This window comes from Hydra viridissima, unplaced genomic scaffold, assembly GCF_058129835.1.
Source record: "Hydra viridissima isolate aposymbiotic clone 2 unplaced genomic scaffold, HvirCarnegie_v1 scaffold_1, whole genome shotgun sequence".
NCBI classification, from domain to species: Eukaryota; Metazoa; Cnidaria; class Hydrozoa; order Anthoathecata; family Hydridae; genus Hydra; species Hydra viridissima.
Window position 1 is genome coordinate 2,408,121 of NW_028324300.1, and position 17,629 is coordinate 2,425,749.

Genomic DNA, 17,629 nt, shown 5'->3' on the forward strand with positions numbered 1-17,629 from the left:
GGTTCTCCATGGTAAAAAGCATGGCTCAATTATACCATCTGATAATAGCTGTGATATTTCACTTTCAATAACATTTTGGTCATCTTTATTAAATCTTCTTGATTTGGTAGCTATTGGCTGCGTTTTGTTTGAAATACCCGTAAACAAGGAAGGTAATTTATTTGAGCCATTTGCGGTGCACATAAGTTATTTTTCCTCGTGACTATTAAGTCTTCTTTTTCTCCACCAAATGGAAAAATAAGATTTTTGTATTGCTTTTGGAAGTCCTAGCCAAGTATGATATCGCTACAAAGATTTCCAAGACACCAAATCGAACATTTTTATACAGTAAACCATTTAATTCAGGTTAACTGAATAACAACCCAAAAAACCAGACTCCATTGTTGTGAGGGCCTTAGAAATTTTTCTTTTACTAGGTAACGTTTTTATTTTCAAATTATCAATAACTATTTTGCTTACATATATAATCTACAAGAATCAATTAGTGCTGTTAATGATTAAACATTAATTTTGACAACAACAGATGCATGAGCAAAGGCTCTCAGGACAACCACTTAAAACAGTACACAAATTTGGTTCATGCACTGCAGCAGTAACACTGTGGGTCTTATTGGTTGGCCGGCCAAGACAAACTTTGGAGAAATGTCGTTTTTTTCCACATTTAAAAATGTAACATTTTGAGCCGGAAAATTTTTCCGAGCAGAGGTTCGATTGAGTTGGTTGGGAGATTGATTACCACAATAGAAACAATTTGTTTCTGGATGAACAGGCATTACATTGAATGCTGCTGAAGATTCTACTGGTAACTCTATAGTAGCAACAATATTTGGACTGGTTGATGATGAGGGGGTTTTCTGTATATAAGACTCAGATTTCCTCAGAGCAATGTCAAGAGAGCTAGCTTGGTTAAATGCTGATTGTAAATTCAATGTTGAATTTTCAAGAAGGCAATGGCGAATGTAATTTGAGGTTATTCCAGAAATAAAAACGTCTCTTGTTTGTTGCTTTCAATATTGTTCAGCTGAAACATCTTTATAATTACAGTTTTTGCTTAGTCAGCATAGTTCCTGAAGAAAGTCTTCAAGAGATTCACCTGATGTTTAATGCTTTAATAGTAATTGATGCCTTGCAAAAATTTTATTAGGGGTTTTTATACATAAGTTTTCCAGGGTTTCAATGATGCTTTCATAGGAATCGCTCTCTTCAATGTTATCAAAAACTTTGGATGATACAAAATTAAGGATGGAGCGAAATATATCTGAAGTATCCTCTCCACAATCCTCAATAAAACCTCAAATGTTCGTTTCCAATGCTTCAATTCTTTCGCAGCATTTGGTGCATTATGGTCAAGACCAAGCCTCTTCGATCATACATATATATATATATATATATATATATATATATATATATATATATATATATATATATATATATATATATATATATATATATATATGTTGAATAAATTGTGATGAACCCAATAAAAAACATAAACCTCTTAATAAAGGCTTTATTCAACAATAATATACAATCTAAAGATATAAGAGTTTTAAATACAAACATAATACAATATTAATATACTTTTGTAATGACGTTTTTAGATGTTATGTTTCGTGCTACAACATCTCGATTAGAATATATATATATATATATATATATATATATATATATATATATATATATATATATATATATATATATATATACGTTTGTCTTTTTTTTTTTACCTTTCTCATATCAAGTCTACTGATGAAGCTGTGTAAAATCATTACTTAAATTTACATAACATTTTATATTTTTGTTACTTTGCAGAAATTAGCAGTAAGTCTTCTGCTTAACTTGTTAAATTGAAACTCAAGGCTTCAGAGATAATTATAGTTAATGTAACACCTGATGACTAAAAAATGAGATAAAATTTAAATCAATATATGTATGCTATTCATAATCATGCAATTGAAATAAATTAGTATACTTATAGGGAATTTAATACTCTATTAAAATTATATTATAGTTTTAAAATATTAAATAAAATGGCTCCGTATAAAACAAGTTTGCAAGAAGACCTAAGAAAACGCATTTGCCCATTTAGAAATTCGCATCTGGAAAAGCCGAAAATCTTTACAGTAAACACTCTCTAGATGAAGGAGCATCGAAAGCGACCATGTATCGTGCTCTAGAACGTGTAGATAAAAATTTTGGCTATCAACGAAAAAAAGGTAGCGGTCCAAAGGCGAAAAAAATGGACAAAAAGCACATAGACCAATTGAAAAAAGCATTTGATCTTCATCACGGTGTTTCACAACGTCAAGTAGCTCGAAGATTCGATTGTGAGCAATCGTATATATCTAAAATTCTTAAAAACAAGACAAATATAAGATATTACAAGAAGAAAAAGATTCCACATCGAAGCGAAAGCCAACTAGCTCGAATCAAACCTTTGTGTCGGCATATATATCGCAATTTTAGGAATTTTGATTTTGTCTTGGATGACGAATCATATTTCACATATGCTAATACAACATTGGCTGGCAACGATGGCTTCTATTCTAGCAACGTGTCATCTACAACTAACGACGTCAAATTTAAAAGAAAGAAAAAGTACGAGGAAAAGGTGCTAGTCTCTTTGATTATATCGCCCAAAGGGACTTCATAACCAATGTTTTTTGAAAGTAGCCAGGCAATCAACAAACAAGCATACATCGGATGTCTCCGCAAGCGGTTAATACCCTTCATTGATGAATATTATATAAATGAAGAATACTTGTTCTGGCCAGATTTAGCTAGCTCGCACTATGGAAATGAAGTGGTTTCTTTTCTCGATGCCAATAACATCAAATACCTGCCAAAGGTAAAAAATCCACCAAATGTACCAGAAGCTCGTCCGATTGAGGACTTTTGGGGTCAGTTGAAACGCTTAGTCTACGAGGCTAATTGGCAAGCAAGAACCATTCCTCAACTCAAACGGCGTATCGTGAATTGTCTTAACAAAATGGATCCGGAAGTGGCAAAACGTTATGCCTCAATGACTTCAGTTTGTCTAGGTCGAATTGCTTTTAATGATGTTATTGAAAACCAATAAATATATTTTTTTAAATATCATATAATTGTTTATAAATTTATTTTAAATTAAATTTGATAGCTATGTAACTATGGCTATAATAACAATTTTAAAGTTGTCTCATTTTTTAGTCATCAGGTGTTAATTTAAACTCCGATTATTTGTTATTAAGAAATATTTTTAATATCCCATTATTATCTTTTGTTTTTTTCCTATTTAGCAAAAGTCGGCACTTCCGATAAAAGTTCCGATGTTCCAAAAATCTGCTTGTATCGGATTAAGGAGTATCCAATATTCCACTAGTATCGAACTATCGGTTTGATTCTGATGCATGACAACTTTTTTTAAACTTCAAAGCAAAAATGCCAAATTCTGTTAAAAAACATGATGACCTTAGGAAAACAGTTTGTTTCCTATATTTGAACAAATGTACTCGAGAATTGAAAAGTTTTTTGATTGAACAAATCAAGAAATCAGTTTCATTCACACTTCACTTTTCTGACTCACGAGTTCCCAGTGGAATATGCAATTCACTGGCTTTTGGATCCTTTGAAGCAAGTTCTTAAAGAACTTGCTTCAAAGGATCCAAAAGCCAGTGAACAGATTGCATCGACTGTTATCTCAGCAAAGCAGTCCTCACCTCATGGAACTGTCAGGATTGCGCAATTACTCCAGGTAAAGGGAATCTTGCTTAATACTTCAACAATAAAAGTACTACATAAAATGCTTTGCATTTTAACAAGGCCACTGCTTTTTAAGTGTCTCAATTTGGTGCTTATCAAATTTCTTTCCTAAAGGTCCTTCAAACCTTAAGAGACTGTTTGGTGATGTGCCACTTCTACGAGCTCAAGATCTTGTCTGCATACAAATCAACACTGGACTGTCAACCAACAACATCCAAAAACTTGCGTCTACATTAAACTAAGTCACAAATACAAAAGTTGTTGAGCCAAGATTTAAAGAAAAGTTTCTTGACATTGGAAAGCAATTGGCAGACCACTTCTCACACACATACATATCCATTTCAAATGACAATCAGCAGTCCAGAAAACTACTTGTGGCTCACTGCAAAAATCTGTCTGAGCTACTGAATGATATCTTGTTGCAACGTCATGTTCAAGGTGACTACTTGGTGAAGTTGGGCATCGATGGTGGAGGTGGTTTCCTTAAAGTCAGTCTTGGTATTCATGAAGAAGAAACAAGACTTCCATCCATTTCACCACTAGGCAAAAAGGCTGTGTTATTTCAAACACCCAAAGACAGTGGAGTTAAGCGCCAACTTCTCGTTGCAGTTGCGGAGGATGTTCCTGAAAATTATGATAACCTCAAAAGCATCTTTAATTTGTCCAAGTGGAGAAGATTTTTCTTTCTCCTGTGACATGAAGTTAGCAAACCTTGTTTGCGGGCTTTAATCCCATGCCAGCTCTCATCCATGTACTTGGTGTGATGCGGATCACCGTAACTTGTCACAATGTGGAAAACTCCGCACTTTAGGCTCAATAAGAAAGTGCTTTGCTTCATTTCAAGATTCAGGTCTGGACCACAAGAAGGCCAAACAGTTTCAAAATGTTGTTCATAATCCACTCTTAGATGTGCATGACTCTACTTTTGTTCTTGACAAGATTCCACCCATGGAACTTCACCTTTTACTTGGTGTGGTGAACCATTTGTTTAAAACCCTGAAAGAAACCTGGGATAAAGCTGATAAATTGCCAAAAGCACTTCACATCAAGCTTCAGCCATTTCATGGAGGCCAGTTTGCTGGCAATGAGTGCCGAAAACTTTTGAAACATGTTGATCTTCTTCAAAGACTTGCTGGAGAAGACTCAGCATTCCAAGTTTTTCCATGGATTGATAGACTCAGAAAGTTTGATGCAGTTGTGTCCTCTTGTTTTGAAAATCAGTTGCAGAGTAACTATGCTGAAAAAATCACACAGTTCTAAAATTCTTTCCTTTTTTTGCCAAAGGCAAGTGTGATCCCTAAAGTCCACGCCGTCTTCTTTCATGTCAAGGAATTCATTGAAAACAGGAAGGAATCTCTTGGCAAGTACAGTAATCAGGTCACAGAGGCCATCACAACTTCAGGACACATTGGGAAAGATGCAAGATGCCAATAGACCATCCAGAATATTTGCGAAACCTACAAAATTGTCTTGTTGATTTCAACAGCAAGGACTTGTGAAAGCATTTGCTTCTCTTGAAAACCTGTTGAAATTTTTCAAGAAAATCATCATTTTGAATTTAAAATTCTGAGTAAAATTAAAGGAATACACTGTTTGTTTTTTGAATTTAATATGTGGAAAGTGCTGTGAAGAATTTTTTGATTACATAAGAAAATATAACCTTGTATTTGTTAAGAATAAAAAGTTCAGAAAAGCAAAAATTGTTTTATTATGATTCTCAAAGCAGTCGACATGCAATTTTTGACTTATTTTTATAATTTTTATTCCAAAGATACATATTGTACCATTTTGCAAACTTTTTTGACTATGCCGAAAACTTCAAATTGAATTTTTTTTCTCAGACGGTCATAAAAGATTTCAATTTTTCGATTTTACATATCAGGAAGGTGTGTATATTGTTCCCACCAAAGGGTTTTTCCAGTGCTTTTCGAACTAATTATTCTCATTTTTGGACAAGTGTGGGAGGTTTTCGAATTAAGAAAATTCGATATATATAATATATCTATATATGTATATATATATATATATATATATATATATATATATATATATATATATATATATATATATATATATATATATATATATATATATATATATATATATATATATTCGATATCACCGTATAATACGCATCAGAAAAGACAACATTTTAAAATTTGAAAATCTCTCCCATTTGAACTTTTATTTTTCCCCATAAGACTTAAATGAGAGACATTATACGGTATATATATGTAAATGTTAATAAATTATTAACTACTTGAAAAATAATAATTGATGGGTTTCATACTTTTATTAAAATTGGGACAAGCATAGAACATTTACTAAAAAGTGGAACAATCAATAAATACAAAAAACGGAGATCTTCTGGCAAAAATGAACCATAATGCCAGCCTGTCTCTGTACTAATGATATAGCGAGGTTTTAATTGAACTGCTATAATTGAATTGCGTTGAAGCAATCACATTAATTGATGAAAAGAATTGACGTTACATAGTTTTCTTATGAGAATTGCTTTTATCAAGGAACTTTTCTATATATAACTTGAGTTGTTTTTTTTTATGACGCTTAATTCAGGATTTTTTGATTGATTTTCAGAAGTATAAATTGTTCTGGAGAAATATGTAAAAGAGAATTGCAACGTTATTTTGCGAGAAAGCTACAGATGTATACTAGTTTTCTGTATATCAGTAAATGTAATTGAAACAACTGTTTTCTGTACCTGAAATGGTAATTTTTTAGAGTAATCTATTTAATATTCTAATTAATTGCAAAGAAAAAACTTGATACTGAAATATCTTATTCATTAATTTATGTTATCATTTTATTAGATTTAAATTTCTGTAAAAGGTTTGAGTTAGATAACAAAGCAAACTAAATTGGGCAATTATTTGATATTTAAGTCAGTCGGCTACCTAGTACTATGCGCGACAGTGATATATCGAGTCAGCTTAATAGTGAATTGAGCCAGAGGATTGATGAAGACGAGATGATAATACAAGAAACCTCCAGGCAAGAAGATGGCCAGTTTTCCAATGATAGCATTGTAAAGCCACAAACTTTCTGTCAGAGAGACAGTCAGCTTACCACAGGCGACATAGTTAGCCTGTCCACAATGTCATCACCGCGAATCTATGCGTATATTAGATCCTACTTTGCCCAAACCCAAAAAAAGATGTCTCTGAGGTGCTTGGGAAAGTTTGGTATCAAGGTTTGTGGCAAGGAGATCAAGTACTCTGCCTCCTCATTCAGCAACCTTAAAGTCCACTACAAAGCTCAGCACCATCCGAAGGCTCCTGATTTCATAGCTGCTCTAATTGCTGGGTCTGAGCGTGGCAGACAATCATCTGGAACCAGGTAGTTATAATTTAGTAATTTAGTCAACCAGTGTTTTGTTTTTGAATCTGCATGGATCCCTTTAAATTTTGTCTCCTGCAGTATTTTGTATCCAGATCCATTAGCTTTTGGATTCTTTATCCTTCCTTTTTTATGTTAAAATAGTAAAACGTAAGTTTTTTTGAAAAAAGAACTGAACTTGACCTTTATTGTACATTTTTTCCTTTTTTTGCAGTGACGCATCAGATATTGGCCCCCTCAAGAAACAGAGCAGCATTGAGTCTGTCTTAAAAGAAAAATTCGACTCGAATTGGGCCTGTAGGCTTTACCATACCTTCATTATCAAAGACATTGTGCCAGCTCATGTTACAGAATCTCCTGCCATGATGAACTTCCAGAAATTCTTGAATACAAACTTTAAAGTTCCCTCCAGAAGGAAACTGTCAATGGACATTGCCTAACTGTAAGACGAGGCCAAAGCTACCCTCACCAGCAGCTTAGAGAAAAAGAATCATGTGGCCATCACTGCAGACTGCTGGTCCGCACACAACAGCAGCTTTCTTGAAATGACTGTCCACTGGTGTGACTCCAAAACCCTCAAGAGATAAAAGCTGTCTTTGGCATAAAGGAGATTCTTGTCCAGAAGACAGACGATTATCTAGCGAAGGCCTTGATGGATCTGCTCAATGAGTTTAGCCTCTCCAGCAAGACCGTTAGCTTAACAACGGATAAAAGTGCGAACTACGTAGCTGCCTTCATAATCAAGCTTTCTGGTGCTTTGGAGAATTATCAGGTAGGCTGGTAGGTTGATTCTAACTGTTGTATTTGTCTTCTTGTTTAATATAAAATGACAGTTTAAAAAGAAAAAGATAACTAGTTAAACCATTTTACTTAAAGTTCGAGAATATGTTTAAAGTTACATGAAAAGGATTGCTTTCTATTAATAAATAATCAATTTATCGGGAATTTCTTTTTATTATTTCATATTTTTATATTTAATTATTTTTTTTATTATTTTTTACATTTTAAAAAGTAAAATATATTTTTTTATTGCCGAGGTATAGAACCTTTTCTAAAGTCATTTTTTATATCACAATATTTCTAGGATGAGACAGTTGTCAAGCCCGTCGAGGTGGAGGATGCCTTGGAACATATGGTGGATAAGAATACCTGCCTGGAGCTGCTCACTCATCTCCGCTGTGGTGTCCACAGTCAATTTAATGGCGACAGAAGATATTACTAAGGTGACTTTCAACTCATTAGTTTTAGCAGTGTTTCCGATCTGAACTAATGTTTTTCTGAACGGAATTAAGTTTGGCTAAGCTAAGATATGATAGATTAGGCTAAGCGAATCATACTTAGGATAGGTTAGGCAAGGTTATTCTATGCTAATCTAGGTTAGGAAAAAAAAATTACTCGCCACCCTGTAGAAAAGAACCTAGTCACACCCGCGTTAGCTATGCTGTTTATGTACCTACATACCTACCTAAGAATTAACAGGTCCTAGGACGCAGTATTTCAATCTTCACATTTTAGTATGTTACAGCTTGTAATGCTTTATAGTTTAAACTTAACATTAAGAAATTACTAAATATGTTTAAATATTTTAAGGTGCCAGGTTGCAACTTTGGTGCTAAGGCTCCGTTCACGAAGACTGCTGGTAAGGTACAGCAATTATTGAATTGTCAGAATAGGAGGAAAGTAGTGGCAAAACAGATCAAGGGGGTCATTGGCAGGAAACAACCAAATCCAGGTGGGACCCGCTGGAACTCATTCTATGATCCAGATCAGAAAGAGAAGCTGAACGTCATCATATGCAACCAAAAGACTGACAAGGCTCTGCTGGCTCAGTACTAAAAGATTATGAACCCAGTTGCCGAATGCATTGACATCTGCAGTCTGAGGAAAAGGCTTATTTTTATTTTTTGTAAAGAAAATGTAAAAAAGTGTTTGCGCATCTTTTTTGTCAACAATTAATTTATTCATTATTGCAAAAAAAATGAACAGGGTTTAATTCATTTTGCTATTTTTTTTTTTTGTTCATTTTTCTAGAATGGAAAGTTTAGTTTCAGGTATGGCATTTTCTCAAACATTTTTTTTCTCCATTTATGTATGGTTCAATGAGCTAGATCAATTAGCCAGTTTGGTTTTTTTTTCTGCTTTGGAGGAGTTATCTGTAAACAGTGCATAGGTACTGACATGAATTGTATTTTATCTGTCATGTAAAAACATGAAATATACCGTAAGTTCGTAGGTCTGTACTATAAGTTTTTAAAATAAAAAATGTTTTGAATAATATCATAAATGCAAATTCGACTTATATTTAGAAATAGTAAATAATAAATGGCTTTCCTAATGAATAGTAAGGAAAATAAAAAGTATTATAATCTTCGAGCATCCTTAAAAGGAAATAAATTTGCAGAAGGGTCGTTTGCGAAAATATATAAGATAAAGATTGATGGTATTGATGCTGCTGCCAAAGTCTTTAAAGATAATCAAACACCCAAAACAATGGAGAGAGTAGCAACACAATTTTTTACTCTGAATCATGAAAATATTGTCAAACTTCTGAGATATTGCACAGATCCCTCTGCTCTAATATTTGAATACTATTCATTAGATGTTCGAGGAAAACAAGTTCAGGACTTAAACAAGTTGCTGAAATACTTTAATGAAAATGAATGTTTTAATCTTGGACAAAGAATAAATTTGGTGCACCAGTGTTCAAAAGGTTTATATTATTTGCATTGTCATCAAATTGTTCATAAAGATTTTAAACCAAGTAATATCTTAGTAACTTCTGAGATATTGCACAGATCCCTCTGCTCTAATATTTGAATACTATTCATTAGATGTTCGAGGAAAACAAGTTCAGGACTTAAACAAGTTGCTGAAATACTTTAATGAAAATGAATGTTTTAATCTTGGACAAAGAATAAATTTGGTGCACCAGTGTTCAAAAGGTTTATATTATTTGCATTGTCATCAAATTGTTCATAAAGATTTTAAACCAAGTAATATCTTAGTAACTGGAACTTTAAGAAACATTCAACTGAAAGTTACCGATTTTGATGAAATGGTTTCAGTAAATAATAACATTTTACAGACATATACAAATTATCGCCCCAAGGGTATGACGATGTCTTATATTGCTCCTGAAATCATTAATAGAACTACTAAAGAAGTATCATTTAAAACAGATGTTTATGCATGGTGTTTAACATCATATGAAATTATGAACGATAAATGCCAAGCCTGGTCAGGTACTGTTTATTCCATGAGCGACTTTTTGTTAGCTGAAGCTTTAAAAAAAGGTGAAAGACCAGATATAGATAATGCTGCTAAGTTATATAAAAATGCAACAAAGGAGCATCCTATTTTCCAACTTATTTGTCAAGGCTGGGATGAAGACCCAGATAACAGACCCACCTCTGAACAAGTAATATTGTGTTTCACTAATTTCAAACTTGTTTTCAAATTCTCTTAAGTAACAACTACTAACTATATATATATATATATATATATATATATATATATATATATATATATATATATATATATATATATATATATATATATATATATATATATATATATATATATATATTAAAATTACAGATTTGTGTCAAGATTGCTGGAATAGTTGAACAGCCAGGATCGGTATGAGTTTTAATATACAAACTGATAAAAAATTGGTTAGATTTTTATTTTATTTTTTATTTCATAAGTTCTTTAGGACTTTGTTTAGTTATATTTTGATATGTTGTAATCTAATTGTTATGTCACATTAAATGGTTTAAAGTTCAAAGGCTTTTATTGTTAACTGTGTTAAGAATTAGGATTACTTTTAGACTATGACTAGATATTTAAAAATAAATTGTGGTCTTCCTTGTCGAAGCTCTCAAATAATTGAGTAACTTATATCAAAAAATTTTCATTCACATAAATAATTTTTGACAAAATTACTTTCGTAACATTTTAGATAGTTATCTCTTTTCAAATTTTTCGCATTTTGTAGTTTTAAATCTCTTGGAAAAGAAAAGTTAAATATTTCTGAGGTTTCTTTGGTTCACTTTTAGCCTTTGTAAAATTTCCCTTCATAGCTTCTTATTCTATTTATCATTTCCAGTTTCAATTCGTGAGTTCCAAAATCACAGAAAAAAAATTGTGACATTTATTATGACATTTATTTACATATTGTGAATAAGTTTCATAATAAATATAATAGCTAAAATTTTTCAGGTTTGAACTATTGATATGTTTTAGGATTAAATGATAATATCCACTAAGAAAAAGTTTAATACGCGTCATAATAGTATAGTCACGAAACATTTAACTGTTTCACAATTCTTTTATTTTTTGCAAGAATCTTGTGTTAGCTTCTTCTACAATCGTATGATTGGTATCAAATTTAAATCATTATCTTAAGTCAAAATCAGCGCTTAATTTTATTAGAGAAAAAATAAGACAAACTATGAAAGTCCAAAAATTGCTAGAGTTGAAATGAATTTGGCACCAAGTCTGAAATCCATTCACTTAGAAAACTCATACGACGTTTCTTTTGAGAAAAAGTTTTTTGTGATTTTATTCATATAACTTTACTAGATGCAGTTTACCAAGTTTTAATTAATGTATAATTATTACGAACACGGTTTTCAAACTTTTATTGTAAAATGAAAGTGTAATTAGGTAAGAGAACAAAAATATCTTTTAAATAGATGTTTTGAAGAAGGTTTCTTAAGGGTCTGCTTGTATTTTATTCAACTGGAAAGAGCTTATTTTTCACAGGAGAAAAAGCAGTAGAATCTAGAAAGTGTTGTAAGCTTTAAAACTGATTGCATTTAAAAATAAGTATCGCCGCAAAATAATTTTTTTCCAACTAAAAAACTATTGAATCCATGCTTTTACAAAAACGATTGCCCGGTTTTAAACTGTGGAGGCCAGTTCGAAAGGCTGATTACAACCCAGCAAGCACACAACGTTGAAACAACGTTGAAATAGCGTTGATCGACGTTGATCAACGTGGGCTGTGGGCGTGATTATGAGACAAATTTATACAAATGTCACAAAAGTATGATAATGCAGATGCTCTAAAAATAGTTTATCAAAATTTTTTAAATACTTGAAAAGTGGAGTTCTACATAATTTGATTAGAGCTATGTTAAAAAGAAAAGATCAAGTTATTGAATACTTACGAGCAGTAACAAAGCACTAAAACTAAAAAACATTAAACATCTAAGGTTTTAATGTTGTAATTTACAAGTAAATACCAATATCTTGCTTTTTCTCGAAATTGTTGTTAATTTTTAGATAAATCGTCAGTCTAACGTCACATTTTTCTAACTGTGTGATAATTGAATTATGCCATGAGTGAATCATATATCACACTTATACACACTTATACACATATACGAAATAAAGACTTTTTAAATGTTAAGTAAAAGTAAGTCAACGAGACCTAAGAATTAATTTATCATTCAGGCCACTTCGTCATAAACAAAACCAGTTGAGCCAATAAGAAAAAGCATTTTGCTTATATTATATATATTGTTCATGATAAGGCTAGAAACTTGATGCTATAACTGTTAGCAGAAGATGAAAGATATTCACTTTTGAAAATTCGCTCATGAAACGATTTTTAAACTAGTTTTTTTTTTAAAATTGAGATTGCAGCACGTTTAAAAGTTTTCAATTTACTTAGAAATATCAAATAAAATACCTTTAAATTTTAGGGTCATTTTTTTTTAAGGATTAAAATTAAAAAGTAGCTTAATTTACATAGATTTTTTTTCTCTGTTATTTCAATTAAAAACCGAAATTTATTCAGCATCTAAAAGTAGAAATTTATTTTTCTGAAACTGAAACTGGAGATGCATGTATCGAAGTTAATAAATTTATTTGTCTTCTCATCTATCATGGGTTTGTTAATAAGAAGTAATTAAAATTTCAAAGCAAAAACTCAATACTTAAGATCTAACTATGCGTTATGATTTTTTATAACCTGTTCATCATGTTAAAACCACATTTCGTTTAAAAATGCTTTTGAGTGCTGTAAATGTATCAATACAAGTGTCATCTAAATCAAAGACAAAGCATCTCACACCATTTTTCATGCAATATAACCGACTGCATTCAGATCTGATGAGATTTTACCAGTCATAGAGCAAGCGCATAAATTTTGCGAAATTTGATTTAGTTTTTATACTTTTTCCAAGAGTCTAGGTTTTTAGGGTTGCAAAACCACAAATGTTAAATTTTAAGTTTTATTTAATATTTAGGCATCTACCATTTGTTCTTCCATATAAAACTTTTTGGGAAGCTTTCAGAGAGTTTTTAAAAATATTGCAGAGATATATCCTCAACCCTAACTCAAATTATTTCCATTATCAGCATTGGATTAAAAGAGCAGCACCCTCGTTTTCTTATAAATGTTTTCTATTAGGTTGAGATTTGGGCTGTTGCTGGGCCGCTCCAACACATTTATCCTTTTGCTTAGGAACCATGCAATTGTTAATTTGTTGTTAATAACACATTCCAGAAGTTTTTATTTGAAATACCATATATAGCGTACGGAATTGCGCGCTATGTTTGACAGTTCTTTAAGTGTATTTGGGATAGAATTGGTCAGAACCACGGAGGCGATGCACTAGTATTTGACCTCTACTTATCAGTGAAAAGTAAATTTTGTCCAATTATATGAAGGTAGATAATTGTTCTGGCGTCCAATTGTTATGCCCACGAGTAAATAAAGTTCTTTCCTTAACCGTAGCAGTCATAAGCAATGATTTGAAACTTAGAAAATTTTCAAAAAAAGTTTCATTTTGATGCTAATAAATTTGCTTAGGTGTAACAGTAATATTAGTTTACTTGACAACCACCTGCACTAAAGCTCTGCGGTAAATCGTTAGATTTCACAAGAGTTTAAAATAATTTGAAAGCCTTGCAAATGTTATTTTTATAATTTTCATCTTTAGGTGCCCAATGTCATCAATTATAATAAAAAAGATTTTAGCTGTAGGGAACACCCACAGGTAAAGTTTTTGTTTTTTTTTTTTCTTGCTCCTTTATCGACTAAATAAATATAACATATGTGATATGTATTATTTTTTGAAAACTATAAAACAAAAATGTGCAAAGAATAAATTCTCGAAACTAATTAACCTTACAATTAATTACCTTAAAAATTTTAAATTTTAGAACTCCCACCAAATTGAAGAAGACCATAAATGCTCCCCTAATGTTACATACGTTGTGAGGATTTTTGTTGTTAACTTTTGTTTTACTTTTATTTATTAGCTGTATATAATGAAATATAAGCTATTAAAACTTTACAGAATCTATATTTAGCAAGTAAAATAGTAAAAACTAAACTAGCCCACTCAAAATAAACTACACATTCTAGGTTTTGAGTTAATTCTTTGAAAATGAAAGTTGCAGTTTTTGTCCTGTATGTCTTTCTCTTATTTTTGCAAATCAGTGTTTAGCCAGATTTATATTTAATAAGATGACAAAGGGTTATGCAGTGGCTTTGCTAAATAAGTGATAAAATTTAAGATGAAGTGTTCATAATAAATCATTATGACTGTTATTAAGAGGTTTTCAGACCCATCGTCTGATGGCTTATCATTTTATCAGGGAGCTGTGGAAAATCATTTTTTTTTTTAAAAAAAAAAAAAACCATTTCATGCGAATATTTTGAAAAATGCAAAATAAAACTACTATTTAAAGATAAGTTTATACAATCAAGACCAATATTAATTTTATCATATTTACGCATAAACTTAATATATATAGCATATATATAGCAAAATTATAATTTGCAATTAGTCGTAAGAGTGATATTAAATCTTCTAGGAAAGTTATTTCGTGCCAAACATGCATAAAAATTATTACTAGTGTAACGGGTAAAAAATAAAAAAAGGACCAAGTTGCTTAAGACTTTATTTATAATTTATCTATGCAAATATTCTGCTAGAAGTTGTTTCGGTAAACCACTAATAATATGTAATTATATTCTATAAGTAAGGAATAATAATGCTTCGGAAAACTGCTTAAAGAACATAACTTTTACTTAATTGTCTATAAAAAATGAGTTAATATTTACAATGAATCCTAAGAAAAATGTTTTTTAAGATTTTGGTGAAAAACACCAATAAAACATGAGCTTAATTACCAATTTTCATAAATGAATGGTATAAAAGCTATCTGAAGTTAATATCCTTTTGCATTTTTTTTTTTTTTTTTTAACAATTCAAAGTTTAAGCATTTTAGAAACTTTTAAAAGTTTATAATATGGCTAACTATAGTGACAGGCCGAATAAACATACGGGTTTTAAAAAAACTGTAGCCGAGTTTTTTTTATGGAAGCATTCGTTTTTTTGGGTTATTTGATAAATAGATTTATTAGTTCATTAGATAGTAATTAGTTTATCACAAATAAAGGTTTTGTAACAAATAAAACCTCCTTAATGAAAAAATCGTTTATTAAATGCAAACCAGCCGCATTTCATAATAATATCGTAAAGACTCACTTTTAATCACGTTTAAGATAGTTTCAATATTTTCATTTTGGGTTTCTTTGAAGATTTCGGGGAGTAAAGATGGTAATAATTGTTAAGAAATATATTGACAAGGATGCTTTTTTGAAGCATTTGCAAATCCATAAAAGTCAGATACCATCAAAAAGCTGTTGGATAAGCTGACGCGACAGACACATTTGTAAAGATGGTGAAAGAAATTGTACGAATAAAATATCCAATAGCAGATGTTATCACCAGGCAAAGTTAACCCACCATGATTAATCTCTCTGATATATTCTCCAAATTCATCATAATAAATGATATATCTTCAATGGAGGATCTTCTTTATTGACATAGGCAGCAATTTAAATCAAAGATATTTTAATTTCATTAAACAAATCGCTTTCAGTAACCGGAAGATTATAAAAAGCATTCAAAAAATTATCATCTTGCATTACATTATTACATTTGTCACATAAATGACTTAATGAAGCTTGTAAATCATTAGAACAATGTTAGACTAGATGTCATTCCAATATTTAAGCAAAATTTTGTCTTTTTTTAAAGACAACTTTTTGCAATATTTGCTGAACATTTATAAAAAGGTACCACCTGATCCTTATCGAAGTTTTCCAAATGCTTTCTCAATAGGATCACTGGTAAAATGTCCAAGATAAACATACTTATGACTTGTAAGTAATGAATGTTTCACTAGTTCAACAGTTCCACGACACTTATGCGAAAAAGCACGAGAAGTATCTATGGTTAAACTTTTTATTCTTTGACCTTTCATCTCTAGTACAAATGTTTTCATAAAGTTCTTTAACATTAACAGTTTTAAAAAATTTGATAAAAATAGATAAAAAAAACTGTAGTGTCATCAATATTTTTTTTTATGGATAAATGAGTATTTAAAGCAGCTAGAGTCTCATCACAAAATACTCTTAAACAAGTTAAGATACTTTGACGGTCGGTTGGTTGAGGAAAAATTGCAGTTTCATTTAATCTAGACAGTTTTACAATAGCATCTTTTTCAAATTTAAAAGGTTTTTTAAGTTCGGACCATTTTACAGTTCCTTAAACACCTTCATAAGTAAAACATTTTTTAAATGATAAATCATTTTTTATCTTTAAAATAAACTTCAGAACATCCAAGTTGTCTAATGCATCAGTATATTGAAGATATAAACAGTGTTCATAGATATTTAATATTATTAAGAAAGAAAAAAATATAGATTTAGACATTATTTTTTCACACAAATCATCAAAGGATGAAATATTGTCAGCTTTTACAAAATCCTCAGTTTCATCAGGATCAATACTTTCAAAAGATGGTAATGATTTACTTGGGGAAAGTTAATTGAGCTTGATCGACTGTGGTCCTTCAAGATTCTCACGGTGGAGTCAACTGCCAAACTCACAGGGAAGCACCGCAGCTAACCTCTATTTCTACATCAGCAATATGGCAGATGTAGAATTAGAGGTTGGCAATAATGGTGTAAAATGCGGCGAAAACATGGAATCAATGCCGGTAAGCGAGGACGCGATTTATCTTGAGACTGGCGACCGATGTCCAGAAAACCGAAGTACCCCTGCATAGGAGCAAGCAAGAAATACAGATTCCTTCTAAATACTTTGAAAGTTGTTGCTATTGATTAAGATCCTTATGGATCAAAGAGGAGTGTAATTGAATTGCGAGGAAGAAGTTACATCAGCGGATATTGACGTAGTTTCCTTAAAATAATGTGAATATAGTTTGAGCGGTTTTTTTATGAGCCTATTTGAGGTTATTTTTATAGGATAAATTGAAGAGGAATTTTTTGTAGAGAATGTTTTTAATTAGTAAAAAAGATTTTAAAAATAGATAAATGTTATTTTAAAATAAAATAATATTTATCGATTTTTGGTATTGCACTATATAAGCATTGAACTCCTTAAGCTTTTCTAAATGAAGAGTACGATCAGTTTTTCCCGTGTTTATAAAATAAATCATCCTCATTTTTGTGCATAAGCTAAATAGTTATTAGTGGTTC

At 31.1% G+C, this 17,629-nt stretch overlaps 1 pseudogene across 1 annotated transcript in view; it reads left to right on the forward strand.

The window, feature by feature from the left end:
* The first annotated feature begins 6,664 nt into the window (after nucleotides 1-6,664).
* The window catches only part of LOC149892884 (uncharacterized), a 59,218-nt pseudogene continuing 48,253 nt past the window's right edge, over nucleotides 6,665-17,629 (forward strand). Inside the window, exons 1-10 of the transcript XR_016450889.1 lie at nucleotides 6,665-7,098; nucleotides 7,313-7,870; nucleotides 8,183-8,233; nucleotides 8,689-8,742; nucleotides 9,130-9,149; nucleotides 9,441-9,808; nucleotides 9,894-10,516; nucleotides 10,696-10,737; nucleotides 14,052-14,108; nucleotides 14,275-14,328. The product of XR_016450889.1 is annotated as an uncharacterized LOC149892884 (transcript). The remainder of the gene's footprint in view (nucleotides 7,099-7,312; nucleotides 7,871-8,182; nucleotides 8,234-8,688; nucleotides 8,743-9,129; nucleotides 9,150-9,440; nucleotides 9,809-9,893; nucleotides 10,517-10,695; nucleotides 10,738-14,051; nucleotides 14,109-14,274; nucleotides 14,329-17,629) is intronic.